The sequence below is a fragment of the Monodon monoceros genome, unplaced genomic scaffold, assembly GCF_005190385.1.
Source record: "Monodon monoceros isolate NGI ecotype Baffin Bay Population unplaced genomic scaffold, NGI_Narwhal_1 Super_Scaffold_3, whole genome shotgun sequence".
Lineage (NCBI taxonomy): Eukaryota > Metazoa > Chordata > Mammalia > Artiodactyla > Monodontidae > Monodon > Monodon monoceros.
In genome coordinates, this window is record NW_021703780.1 from 47697255 (window position 1) to 47710250 (window position 12996).

General features: G+C 44.6%; 1 non-coding gene across 1 annotated transcript; it reads right to left on the reverse strand.

The window, feature by feature from the left end:
* Positions 1-9080: 9080 nt before the first annotated feature.
* On the reverse strand, positions 9081-9153 carry TRNAR-UCU. Its single transcript has one exon. It is a non-coding gene; the product is annotated as a tRNA-Arg (tRNA).
* Positions 9154-12996: the final 3843 nt, after the last annotated feature.

A 12996-nucleotide genomic window follows, 5' to 3' on the forward strand; every position in this document is an offset into this window, starting at 1 on the left:
CTCTGTGGGGTGCATTTTTAAAGGTTGTGATAAGGCTTTCTGATGAATAAGTTGGAGTTTCTTGAATTCGATTGGTGTGTGTCTTAGTAGTTTTTAAATTTGGAGACAAATATGTTTAAAGCCCAATTTTTTTAGCTTGTGTATTTATGTTGCTGACTGTCTGAGTTGGGGTTTTCCCCAGAATCAGACAAGATTAGGGCTCAAGTGGTTTATTTGGACGGTGATTCCAGACAACACATTCTGGTGGTCATGGAAGGGTGCACTAACAGTGTGTTGTTGGCAGGTCTCCACCATGGGCACCTGGAGCTCAGTTTTGCTGGGAGCTCTGGGAGCTGCTGCCCCCCACCAGGGGTTAGGAGACTGAGGGATTTCTATACCAGTTGCCACTGGTCATTGGTTGAGGGCCACTCCTGGAGACAGTATCCCCAAGCCCCTGTCCCATCCTGCACACCAGAATGGACTGAGATGGTGGGGACCATGGAGATGTGGGCTGTGCAGATAACATCTGCTCCTCTGCCACACCTTCTGTTTATTTCAGAGTGAAAAGCATAGGAGGTTCATGGTGGGAAATTGAGAAAGCTTTATCTAAGCCATTTTTCAAGCAAAAGACAGTTTGTGATTGATGCAAGTAATTTGAGGGCCTTAATTACTCAGAGTTTAAAAACCAAGCTCAATGTGTATTTGCTTAGACACTCCACTTTCCTTTACATGAGTAATAATAGCTAACATTTATTAAACTCTTAGTATGTGCCTGGCACTGTGCTAGGTGTCTAAGCTCATAATAGAACATGTAATCCTCAAGACCACTCTGTGGGGTGCATTTTTAAAGGTTGTGATAAGGCTTTCTGATGAACCTGTGAAGGGGTGCAGAGCCCCTGGGATGGGGCTCAAGCCCAGAGGGCACAGAGCAACTGCCTTTCCTGCTAGAAGGACCAGGTCCCAGCTTGTCCGCAGAAGCCACCTTTTATAAGAGGATGTAAGTGTCCAGTGATCACAGTTTGCCATGATAAATGGGTGATAAACATCTATGCAGAGGGGAAAAATTGGTTAATAGAAATTCCAGGAATGGGTCATCAGGCAGCAGAGATGATGACAGATTTTGGTCTCATCGTCATTTACTTTTCTTGATGCCGACAGTGTATTTGGAACCAAGTGAGATGTTTACTAATAGGCAGTACAAGGAGGTAGAGGTTGAAGGAGGAATCACTCACAGTGTATGACCTGGGGGGGGCCTGGCACTGGCAGCCGCCTTTGGGGAGGCTTTCTGGCTCCTGAACACAGATCTATGTCTCCTGAGACTCTGCTGCCTGCTCCACTGGCTGTTTGTCCCTGACTAGGGCTGATTTGATCTGCCCAGAGGAATGGGGACTTTCTCTAATTCACACACAGGTATCACATAAGTCAATAGTAGCCCTGACTTTTCTCCTCTGGCCATAATCCTAATGCTGCGTGATTTTCTTCAAACTTGGGACAAACCGGAGATGCTTTTGTGGTTCAAATCGTTCAAAGAAACAACTTTACTGTCTAGTATAACTTATAGTCACCAGTTGATCTTAAACTGACCTATTTTTTTCTGACTCTCCTTGTGTTTTGGTGCAACCCTATTTTCCCTTAGAATGTTACCTCTACTTAGTTCTCAAGTACTTGAGAAATACACTTGAACTTGAGTATACTAATATATGTTATCTTCAGTTTTACTGTCACTCTCTCGCTGTGACTGACTCTGGTTGCTTGTAGCAAAAGGACATTAACTAATACATTAGCCTAAGAAGTTGTGCAAAGAAACACCAGGATTGCTTAATCAACATGGCAGCTCTAGCTGCAAAAGTATTTTTAAAAATGCCAAAGTAGTCTTGGCAGTATTAGCAGCATCAGGCAATTACGGAATCTACTGCAATAAATGGCCAAGGTTATGGCACCCATAAAGTTTAATTTGCATTCTGAATATTACGATGTGTTCACCGAGAATGCAAAGCAGGCTCCACAGGACATGAGCAGCTAAATTACAGAGCATTTCAGGATGTCTTGATTCATGCAAAGTCAGGAGGGTGGCTTGCTGGTGTGTGGTCGGCCTCACCTTTGCCTCCTTCACCAGGACATAAGGAGCATTGGAGCAGATGGCCCTTCTGGGCTGCTCTTGGAGGAGACCCTGTCACCAGATGGTCTATTGTAAATTGGGACTGGGCTGCACTGCAGCTAATCGGATTATCCGGGTCATTTTGGGGATTTATGTAGATGGCCAGGAGATTGATCAGGTTGCCGTGACTGGAACCTGCTGGTAAGAGGATGTAAATGGTTTAGCCACTTGTGCCAAGTGTGTGTTATTCCAAGTCACCCCCTGAGAGACTGAGTGGGTGTCTTGCAGAGGCTCTGAAATTGGATGAGGGTCTCATTGGCATAGAAGTAAAACATATAGCATATTATATTCCCAGATCAACAAGATGTACAGGAATCACACTCCTACAGGGGAGGCTGGTCTAAGCCCATCGTGATTCCATACGCCTCCCCCCACGTACCTGGCACGTTTGCATCATTGGGGGTGGGGTGGGGGGGTCGGTGGGTGGAGGCTAGGGCCTGACTGATGCTGAGAAGCTTCTCTGCTTGACCACGTGGTGGGTCCCTGTTCTCTCCTCCCCGTTCCTGGGCACCCTCCATATGTCAGGGTCCACAGACAGCATCTCCCAGTTTGTACAATGAGGGGCATCCTTCCAGGATGTCTGTCTGTTCCACGTCTCTGCTTTATCATAGCCACGAGCATAGTGGACGTCAGACTGAGAAAATCAACCAGAAATATTTTCTGGTGAAACAAGGTGGAATCTGGGGACATCAGGAGAGAGCAAGTGTGAGAGAGAGTGACCAGAAGTATCGCACCATCCTTTCCTCCCTGGAGATGTGACCCCGAGAGCAGGTGAGGGTCCTCAGTTGGTAAGGATCCAGAGTGTGGTCCCCTCATCCTTGAGTATGAGGGGGAGGGCAGGGGAGGATGGAGGGCAGGGCTTCCGACCCGAGTCTGTGGCTCTGAGCAGCATGGCTAACCATTCACTCCGGAGGGGACTGTCCTGGCCCCTTTTATTGATCGCATCACTGAAGGTGAGACCAGGGGACCAGCTGTGGTCTCCTAACAGTTCCTCTATCTCACTGAGATTAAAAATGTCCCCTTGACGCAAGAGGGAGGGGATATGGGGATATATGTATACATATAACTGATTCACTTTGTTATACAGCAGAAATTAACACAACATTGTAAAGCAACTATACTCCAATAAAGATGTTAAACAAATAAAATAAAAATGTCCCCTCACGTCTTTAATAAGTGTGTTGGCATAATATTTTCTAAAAAGAGGATATTTTTTAACAAAAAAGAAGCAGACTCACAGATATAGAGAACAGACTAGTGGTTAACAATGGGGCAAGGGAATGGAGAAGGGGCAAATGGGTGTGGGGACTGGGAGGTACAAACTCTTAGGTATAGAACGGGCTGCAGGGATGTGTCCTGCAGCATGGGGAATAGAACCAATACTTTGCAATGGCTGTGGATGGAGTGTCACCTTTGGGAACTGTGGATTCCCGTGTTGTGTACCTGTAACTTGTATGGTATTGTGCGGCACCTATACATCAGTAATAAATAAATAAATACAATTTTAAAAAGAGGATTTTTTGGCAGGAATTTAAATTGTAGATATCTTCTATAATAAGGCAGAACACACGCACACACATCAGCAAACAAACAAAAAAGCCTATGTAAATGAGTGTATGAATCACACTAGACAATTTAAAATTATTACTATATAATCACTTGGAGAGAAATATAGAAAGAATAAAAATCACCCATAACCCCCCACTTGGGTTGTGGTATATTTCCTTCTAGCCATTTTTCTGCATGTGTATGAAAATAATTTTATAAAATTTGCATCACTGGCGCACACACACAAACACACACACACACCACACCCCTCTCACACAAGCTCTTCCGCTTAATTGTATGTGATAATCTTTCCCCCATATCATTAAATAGTTTTAAAAACAACATAATTTGATGGCTACACTATAACTCATGTAACCTTTTCCTGTTTTAATTGTACATAATAGGGAACATGTTTTTCTGTTCATGAATAATATTGAATGAACATTTACTTATATCTATGTATGAATATCTGTCTTTTGGTTGAATTTTTAGCTGTTTGATGAAAAGGTTCTGACTGAATTTTTACTGCACGGTAAAAGCCATCAGGGAGGCAGCAGTGGTGAGAGAGACTCAGCAGTGCCCGTGGGCACTGGCTGGCCCCATTTCCCCTTCTCCACATTCCCATTCTTGGACCTCAGGTCACTGACCATCAGGGGGTCCAGGCTCACCACCAAGTCCGTGGTCCCCGCTGTGACCCCAGCCCAGCCTGCCTGTTCACAGGGTTTTGATTAGGAATAGCTAATGATTTACAGGTGCTGTAATGCCAGGCTTCCCTTGGGGTCCGGCCTCCATCTCTCCCACTCTCTTTTCACTTGGCACTGAATGTCACACCTGAGGACATCCCCGTCACATCAGCAGAAAGTGGTGGAACAGAAGCTCACACTTTTGTCATTATCCATTGAGCTGACTTTGAGATTCCTAGGAGAGCTTAAAGCAAGATCAGCTGGATCCAGTCAGAGCAGACATCCCAGTGGAAACATGCTCCTCTGAGATGGCTAAGACATCTACACCTGCCTCTGCTGCCCCGTCATTTTCCGTGTGTGTGTGTGCGTGTGCATATGCAGGCACATGTGTGCAGTGGAGGGTCCAAGTTCAGGGTTTTCAACAATGAGACTCCCAACTTGTGGCCAGCATTTCTGCAGCGTGTATTTCCAGCCCCTTGCTCTGGTTGCCATGTTCTTTATTTCACTTTCTTCACAGCCTGTCCAACACTCAAGGCCCATTTCTTTCTTCTCTTTTTCCCTGAGCACTTCCGGGAATACTACTCTGATTTGTTCCTGCCCTGCAGTAAAAGGATGATAGAAACTTGCAGCTGGAAGGGATCTAAAGACCCCTCTAGCCTCAAACACTTCACAGCACTCAAGTCTGTGCCAACTAGTTGTTCAGCCTGTGCTTGAACAAACTATTGCAACACACCCATTATCTTAGAGTTAATAAAAGTGGTTCTAAGTATCTTATAACTTAGTTTTCACTCCTCAGTGAAACAGTCATGGGTTGTTCCTTGTTGATCTCTTTCAACTCATAACACAATGCTAGGTATTTGTATTGGTTAGGACTGCTTTGGGCTGCATGTAACAGAAAATGGAATGAAGTTGACGTAAATAGGGCTCTCCCTTCCCCTCTTGCGGGATAGGCCATTGCTCTTTCTGGTGGTGGGTGGGCAGGGGTGCTGGGGCAGCACATTCTTTTCCATGAAGCTCTTTGTTGCAGCAAATGTCAAATGGTACCACAGTTATCAATACTTTCGAGGCAGGAAGAGGGCGGTTGCATCTATAATGTTTTATCAGGAGAACAGGAGCTTCTCCAGAAGATTTCCACCCGCTTTATGCTTATATCTCACTGGCTAAGGTGGTCATACCCTTGCGGTTGCAAGATTGGTTGGAAAAGCTGAAAATGAAATTGTGATGTTTGGTGTATCCCAGTAACAATCCATCTCCTGGGGCTAGGCTTACTTCCCCACCCCCAAATATTAGGGTTCTGATTTTCAGGAAGACAGAAAGAATGGCTGTTAGAAGGGCTACGTCATACGCTGTGTTCCTCCAGAAGGTGATCATGACACAAAGTCACAAACAAAAAGGGCTTATTTAGTAGGTTATCCCAGGAAACATTGGCAGGAGAGCAGGAAAATGAGAAAATGAAGGCAAGGAAGCCCATGTATATTAATGAGCAGGTTAGTGCTGCAGGCAACTGGTCTCAGGCCAACTCAACACATATGTGAGGCAGCATAGGACACACCTCAGAGCTGCCCCACCCGGGAGGCAAAGAAGCTGGGGCACTTCTGCCCCCGTCCCCATACGTCATTGGTGGAGGGCTGCTGGCAGGGACAGTGACCGCCCAGCACTTCCAGCCTCCCCACGTGCAGACCAAGCGCTTCCCTTGAGCACAGTCTCAGATGCTTGTAATCCAAGCAAAAGCCATCCCTGTACTCAGGAACGGTGGGTGCCCAGGAGTACATACAGGGTCTGCTAAATGACCACCAGTGCCTGTCACAGTGCTTATGAGGTGCTCAGTAAATGCTTTAATTCAATGAACATTTACTGGGTACCTACTACTTACCAAGTACTCTGCAAGGTTTTTACTTTTTTTTTTTTTTTTTTTGTGGTACACGGGCCTCTCACTGTTGTGGCCTCTCCCGTTGCGGAGCACAGGCTCCGGGTGTGCAGGCTCAGCGGCCATGGCTCACGGGCCCAGCCGCTCCGCGGCATGTGGGATCCTCCCGGACCGGGGCACGAACCCACGTCCCCTGCATCAGCAGGCGGACTCTCAACCACTGCGCCACCAGGGAAGCCCTCTGCAAGGTTTTTAAATACTAATTGATTTATTCTTAGATGGACTTCCTTGATACAAACAAAAACAAAACAAGTGGTATTTGTACTCAGATCTTTTTATTTTATACTGAAGTATAGATGATTAACAATGTTGTGTTAGTTTCAGGTGTACAGCAAAGTGATTCAGTTATCGCTTATACGTGGAATCTAAAACAAATGATACAAATGAACTTATTTATAAAAAAGAAACAGACTCATGGACTTTGAAAACAAACTTGTGGTTACGGAGGATGTGGGGGGAAGGGTTGGGGGGGAGGAATGGATTGGGATTTTGGGATCGACATGTACACACTGCTATATATAAAATAGACAATCAACAAAGACCTACTGTATAGCACAGGGAACGCTGCTCACTACTCTGTACTCAGATCTTGATATACTGTAAAATGCACTTTCCTGGTGGTGGTGACGCTGACCCTTCCCTATAGGACACTACCATGTACACTTCCTGTTCCTATCGAAGGATCAGTCCTGGAACATCCTGTCAGTGCTCACAGTGCAGTTCTTAGGAAACAAGCTGTTTTATTTAATGAAATGTTTAGCATTTCAGAGTTCTACTTTGTCCGAAGAGCAGACAAAGTATTTTCTAAATAGTCCACTAGATGCTTGCAAGGATGAATGCCTCTTTTCTTATTCTAGAGCAATGATTTACTGCTGTGAGCTTTCTGGCATTATAGTCGTCATTGTTCTTTTCTGTTTCTTTTGTAATAATTAAAATCTGGAAGGGACTGTGGTGAATGTAGGTCTTAGCTGCAATCCTCCCTCAGGAGTTATTTTTAGGCACCTGTTACAGCTGGAAGGATGCAATCAACCTACCATTCCCTGCTGGCTTTGCTCTAGGACGAGGGCCTCTGGTGTTTAGTGGGTTGAGTCTGATGCCAGTGCCGTGGCTGCTGTGCCTTCAGGTTATTTTGCTTCCCTCCTCCCTGGCTTCACCCTCCTGCTCTCAGTGACCACTGACTCCTCTCCAGCATCCATCCCAGCCCTTTTCTGTTGTGGCAGGCGTGTGGTTGGGTGGGATGGACACCCACCCCAGATCCAGGGCAGGATGTTATTGGCTTACATCGATCAGATTATCATACTTTGTTGACCGTGGTCATTAGTTCCTGGGAGGGTGAGTCTAATAATTGTGGAGCCAGCATGAGGGCTAAGATGATACAACAGATAAAGATGCGTCCAAGAGAATGGTCGTGAAATAAAGCAGAGCCCAGTTCAATCTGTGCCAGAAACTATATTATTTCCAGACATTCTAGTTCCAAGGACCAATAAATTCCCTTCGTTGTTAAAACAGTTTGAGTTGGTTTTTGGTTACTTGCAGTCCAAAAACATCTCTACTGAAACTGATAGCTAATATTCCTTTCTGGTTTCAGCCCTGAATTGACTCCACCTTTCACTCCTGATCTCCTTTGTTGTTTCACTGGGTTCCAACTCTGGATCCTGGCCACCTGATACCTACGGCCCAACTTGCCAAATACCTTCTCAAAATGTGGCTAGTGCTTGACCATGGAAAGGGCCAGTCATCCACTCACTAAGACCTTCTTAGACCTGGCAAATTAAAACATATGATAATTGTGTCCTGTAGTAGTGTCTTTCAATCATATAATCCAAAACGGTTGCCTTATCCTAATTATATATACAAACTGTGAGGCCAGAGAATGCTGAAGATAAGCCTCCCGTTCTGGAATTGGTGTTCAGGGTCATTACTTCTCCCACTGCAAACCGAAATTCTTTTATTTGTGAAAAGTGAATGATTAGCTTTGGAACCTGGGGAGTGTAATATTTTAGCAAATTATATTTAGTGTAGTTCACCTTGCTTTGACCTCTGAGGGAAAAGTCATTTCCATTCATACAATCTGGTCCAATGCAAGTCTACACATTTTGTACAAGAGCTATTCTGCAGTGCACTCCACATAACGCGAGAGGGGAGACTTACCTGGTCATGGGAGTGATTTACCACAGCTGTGAGCACAGTTTGCATCATGTGAAAGGTTTTAAGAACTGGTGTGGGTTATTCAAGGAGGTTAGGGAACATTCACATTTGGTAATACTTAAGAATAGAACCAATGGATTCTCATTGTTTGAACATGGTTAAGTGAAGAGTTGCTTAAGGACAGCGGAAAATAGAGTCTTTGGATGTTTGAGGTTTGACACAGAAAAGCATATACTTAGTTTCATGGCAAAGGACTCAAAGGAAGCTTCAGAATGAGTAACACTATAAACATAGAAGCAAAAGTGTGCCACATGTTGAAGGTATGGATTTTTCCTTTTTTCTCCTCAACAATAAATTTGTTGACCTCTGATATTCCAATGCATACCTGATGGTACAGTAGGTCAGCTTTGGTTGAAATCTGATAACCGCATGGCCCATAGATTTTGCTCTTACTTTAACCAGCTTTGGAAACCTTGCTTGGTGTCCTCACATGTGGCCCAAGGATATTTATAGTTTGCTCAGTGACCTTGGAACTCTTCATTTATTTTTTTAAATATTTATTTATTTATTTAGGCTGCTCCGGGTCTTAGTTGCAGCATGCGGGATCTTTTAGTTGCAGCATGCGTGCGGGATCTAGTTCCCTGACCAGGGATTGAACCTGGGGCCCCTGAATTAGAAGCTCAGAGCCTTACCCACTGGGCCACCAGGGAAGTCCTAGAACTCTTAACTTAGAAGCAACAAGTACATCTAATGACTCACCCAGTACTGTTGATCATACTTGCTAATTCTAATTTAGAATCCAATGCTTTCTCTTCCTTTCTGTGGCCACTTGACTTATTAAGAATCTTATTTCTTGCTTCCGTTACTGCTGTGGTATCTTAGTTGGTTTCCCTGCCTCCTAGTCTTAGCTCCTCCATAGAGTTGTCATAGAATTTCCTACCTCTTCTTAGTTGCAACTTAAAACACCGCCACATCCCCCCTAGCCCCGGCATGCGTGGTGTAATGTCTGGACCCCTTACATGACATGGAAGTGCCTTCATGGTCTGGATGCAGCCAACCTTTGCATCCCCCTCTCATTTCTCCTGTACATGCGTGGGTGCCTGCAATGTGCCCTGTCACTCTCAACCTCCACGCCCTGTCCCGTTGTTCCCTCTACCTTGAAAATTACACTCCCTCCCTTTTATTCTTCCTTGTTAAGGCCTCTTCAGTCTTCCAGATTCAGCCCTGCCATCACCTCCTCCCTGACCCCTGGGTTCCCCCAGCACCTTGGGCTGGATATCAGTCTCCCGAGCTCCTGGAGGGCTAGAGCTGTGTTTTGCATTTCTGTATCTCTGGTATCTTTATTTAGTTCCTGGACAGGCCTCAGAAAGGCTTGTGGAATGAATGGATGAACGCATGAGGTAGATATTTTGTTCCCTCTCTCAAAGAAGAAATGAATGGGTAAGTCTCACTATACACTCCTGAGAGTTTTGGACTATGGTTGAGCAAAAGTTTTGCCCTTGTAAGAAGACCACGGTTGGCCCTGTTTTGGGTTTTAGTCAAAATCTAGACTTCTGACTACACAAAAAGTATAGCACCATGGAGTCCCACCATTCAAGCATATCGAGGGCAGATCAGGCCCCTGCAGCTGGTCCAACCCACACACACAGGCGACCTAACTTGATATTACATGCACCCTGGAGTTTGGGAAAGGCAGGTGAGGGCTGCAAATTGGGGCAGAAGTATCCTTTATCAGTGTGTCCTAATATACCCACACTAGAATCCTCTCTATGGGATGAAAAGTTTCAAGGGATCTTTCAAGGCTGGATCCATTAAGATTTTAAATTTGCAATTAAAATGGAGTCTAATAATCCCTAATGTATATTTATAAATGTGATAAGTAAAAGCTTGAGGTAATTTTGTCATTTAATCCCCACGACAACCCAAAGGTATAGGAACTATTATTATACCCATATTACAGATGGGGAAATTGAGGCCCAGAGAAATTTAATAATTTAGGTAACTTTCCAAAGTCACACATTTACTGATGGTGGAGTTAGGATTTGAAATTATATTGTCAGACATCAGAAGCTTCTACTCTTAATTAATCACCTCTCTGGACTTTGCCACCAGGGAAAGAAATGTGCACATTTTCAGTTCTTTTTATTGATACTGTGTCAACAAAAGCATATGAAGTTTTAACTATATAAACAAGCTAGCGAGGTATGAAGCATCAAATATTTAAAACTAAGAATATGGAATAAAAGTAAATATGCAGGAAAAATATAATTCTTCTAGCTGTGCAAGGCAGGGTTTATGATTCAAAGAGTAATGGTGACAAAACTGAGATCAGAGAGAGACCAGGCTGATTTGTCCAAGGTCACAGAGTGGCCGACGTGGGATAGGAAGAAGAGCCGTCTTAGGCTGAAATCCTCCTGGGGCCTCAATTGCTGGACCCTGGCAAGTCTCTTACTTAAACTTGTAATGGAAACATAGAGGATCAGTAGGCTTAATGCCAGAAATCCTACTTATTACTCAGCATAGGATTAGAAGACAAGGTTGAGTCAATGATTTCTGCCACTGAAAGCCAACTGCTCTGGTATTAAAATGAGCTACATGCTACAACATGGATGAGTCTTGAGGACATTATGTTAAGTGAAATAAACCAGTCACAAAAGGACAAGTACTGTATGGTTCCCCTTACATGAGGTACCCAGAGTAGTCAGATTCATACAGAGAGTAGAGTGGTGGCTGCAGGGGCTGGGGGAGAGGAAATGAGGGGTCAGTGTTTAGTGGGGACAGAGTTTCAGTTTTACAAATGAGAAGAGTTCTGGAGATGGATGGGGTGAAGGTTGTACAACCACATGAATGTACTCAGTGTCACTGAACTACATACTTAAGTATGATTAAGATGGTCACTTTTGTGTTATGTGCATTGTGCCACAATTAAAAATAATTTTTTGAAACGAGCTAGCTCGGTTCATCAGTCAGGGTCCAGTCAGGAAAGCTGACACCACCCCAGTCTTTCAGATATAAGGGGTTGTGATAGAAGGTGTCAGCTATGGGGTGGCGGCCAGGGGATGCTGAAACTGGCCAGAGCAGGAGGCGGGTGCACCCCAGGGCTGCAGGTCCACAGGGGAGGGTGTGTTACCTAATCCCAGAATCAGGCTACGTGGTGGGGGCGGGGGTGGGCGCTGCCCCAGCCGATGGCTAGGGGTGGGGACAAGAGGAAAGGGAGAAAGCCCCCAGCCCCCTCTTGCACCCTCTGCTTTCTACATCCTACCACAGACTTACATTAAGACAGTACGCAAGGGTGTCCCGACGTGTCATCTCCTGTGACACATTGCAAAGCAGGGCATGCAACAGACGTGGTGAGGAATGGGTGTCAGAGGAAGCTGGCAAAGCTCAAGCGCACAGGCCATGAGAGACGTCTTTCCCCATCACTGAAAAAAACCTCTTCAAATTTCTGTAAAAAATTTTTAAAAATCTCCCTTCACTGACTTTCCAACATGATGGTGCTCAGTGATGCTGGTTCATCTCAATTAAATTAACTTACCTTCTACAGGTTGGACACATTCAAATAGAGTCAGAGGTTCAGCTTTGGGTATCATTCAGTGCTTCAGAGACTGTCTCTCAGCGATCAACTCAAAGTCATCCTGAGCTGAACGGCATATATTTCGTTTTGTTTTGATTTCTGTTTGTAATGTGTGAGCTCAGATGGACCACAACTCCTACTATTCCTTCAAACTCGGCTCAGAACTCACTTCCTTCTCCTTTCCCTCACCCAAATCTAGGTTAGTGTGCCTTTTCTTTGCAACCTCAGCATCCGAGTTTACTTGGAATCTAATACCTATAACAATTGTGATTTGTTGACTTGTCTATTCGTTTTGCATAAGCCTCTAAATTACTTGACAGCAAAGACAGTATGTATATTTATATATATATATATTTTTCCACACATATTTGTGTGTGTGTGCGTGTGTACTATTGAATCTCCATCACTAATTAACAATAACCAAGGCAGGGCCGATTACATAGTAGGTATTCAATACATGTTCTTGAATGAATGAATAAACTATTATATTTGATGAGTAGGAGGAATAGGTCTGAGCAGGCACCTGTCGGGACCTGGGAACCAAGGAGTCAAAGCTGCACATGAGCTGGTCAGCACTGGATGAGGAAGAACAGAGCTGCTCAGGTAAATCTTGAAGAATAAGTAAGCCTTGGTTTTAACAAAGAGCTTTGTGAATCTGGGTTTTGAAAAATTCGAATAGACAGTCAGAACTGTGAAAGTGGCTCCAACAGAGATGTCAGGGCTTGGAGATAAAAGTTTGAAAGTCATCTTCACAGGTGGGCTTTTGAGAGGACTCATGATGCGGCAGCTTGTTTCTTCCGCCGATGGCTGCAACAGGGTTTCCTCCTGTTCTACAGGTTTTTCTATCTAGTACCTCGCTACTTTCTTCCTCATTGACAGGTGGTGTCTATGCAGCCTCCTTCTGAACCTGGGCGGGCCTTTGTGTTTGCCTCGACCAACAGCACAGCAGGAATGACACTGTGATTAAGTCATAAAAACG